This window comes from Apostichopus japonicus, chromosome 16 (assembly GCF_037975245.1).
Source record: "Apostichopus japonicus isolate 1M-3 chromosome 16, ASM3797524v1, whole genome shotgun sequence".
Taxonomy (NCBI): Eukaryota; Metazoa; Echinodermata; class Holothuroidea; order Aspidochirotida; family Stichopodidae; genus Apostichopus; species Apostichopus japonicus.
Window position 1 is genome coordinate 1,540,474 of NC_092576.1, and position 1,861 is coordinate 1,542,334.

Genomic DNA, 1,861 nt, shown 5'->3' on the forward strand with positions numbered 1-1,861 from the left:
ATATTTTGGTAGACAATCTGAAATATGCCAACAAAATAAAAACAAACATCTCACAACTGGAATAATGATAAACTGGATGTAAGATAATGTTATCGAACTCCAAACCTTTAACTTTTTAATCATGACGCACATGATTGTGACATCACGGCAGCCTACACTTCAAGGCTTCTTTACGGCAAATGTTAATTGAGTTGATAACATACCCAATTCGTATGTATTCTAAAATGCTTTGTCCGAAACAAGTCAACTTTTAACAGCTTAACCAACTTAATTGCCCCCAAAAAATTGATATCTTGGTCAGAGATTTTGTGCATTTTACTTGTTTGGGGAAACATTTCATACCACGTTGATTAGTGAATTACGTACCCAATTTGGGGGAAAGTCATAATGCATAACACTGTGCAGATGCCTGATGGTTAAACCTACTAGTGTGTTGAAATAAATCTTAGTCGGTGCACTCTAAAAAGCAACTGGCCATCTACAATTCATCGGATTTGACAATACAGTATACCCAGCTTATTCTATGTTCCATATCAGGAATAAAACCTCAATTTTTCAAGAATTAACATTGAGAAAAGCCTGGTCCAGTTTTTTAGCCAATGTATTCGGATAGACTGAAGCTTAGTTTGCATACGTTATTGTTTGAGGAATATGTAGCTGATTTTTCTAATAGAAGGTATCGTGCCTATAAGTTATCACCTGTCTGCAACTTTTCGTGGAAGAAGAGGGCAATGTACTTGGACATTGAGTGTTTGTTTATCTGTTTGTTTTATGCATTTTACTGGCAAACAGATTTCATTGATATCTGAAACTATGTGGATCAACCACTTTTGAAGCCAAAATTTCTTCATCTTTCTTTCGTATTTTGTTTCTTCTAGGGCCCCAAACATTACAAAACCTGTTTCTCCTTCTTCAGAACAAGACAAAGGACAGAAAAACAGGTACCGGAACTAAGTTTAAAAAAAAATATTACAAGGGAAATAGAAGAACAGCAATAAAGTATCGCAGTTTACACTTTTAGCTCACTTTTATCGCTTCTCGGCTTTTTGGCTAAGATCATGTGTAGTATCTGTTCTTTCAGGGAGGATGATCACACAGTCACAGTCCCGATGCAAGGGGACTGGGGTTAGAAGCGGATTAGTCGTTCAGTAGTTTGGTTTTCGTGTCCAGGTTCTTTCCTGGGCGACTTTTTCTTAAAAAGTACTTTTAGCTCAAATTGCCAATGTAGGTTAGGTTGATAGAATTCCCCCATCTTTTTTTAGAAAACTTATATGTAAAATGACCAACAAATTGGGTATATTGACCAATCTGTACGTGTCACAATCTGTGTACTTTAACTTGATTTTTTTTATTTTTTATATATTCAAACAAATCGTAACGAATATTGTATGTACACTACTACAACGATAACCACTCAATAGATCAAAAAAGTACCATCGATTATTAAAATCAGGTGACTGACAATCAGTATGCGATATCCCAGCTTAAATGCAATAATTAATTCAATTGTAAATCTTAATTAACGTAGTAATTACCATATGAGTAAATACACGAAAACTGTGTGATTGACTACGATTTGAATTATTTTAATAATTCACAGTGGCAACAAGTTGAGATGTTTGTGATTTCATTTACAGAGATAGTTAAAACGATAAATGCCATAAGATGAAAACCAAACTTGACAAAGTAGTAAGTCGTTAAAAATCATGTTAAATATAGTACATGTCTTTTCTGCAGAACACGCAGAATTAGATAATTTTCATTTCACGACTAGAAATAACATTTTGATTCCAGTCAAAATAATCAACAACATTGAACAACAGTGATGGAAAGAAATGTGTTGAATACCTGAATATATTGA

The 1,861-nt window shown here is 34.0% G+C and overlaps 1 pseudogene; it reads left to right on the plus strand.

Moving 5' to 3' along the window:
* Nucleotides 1–1,030: 1,030 nt before the first annotated feature.
* On the plus strand, nucleotides 1,031–1,208 carry LOC139983900 (U2 spliceosomal RNA; annotated as a pseudogene).
* The last annotated feature ends 653 nt before the right edge of the window (nucleotides 1,209–1,861 follow it).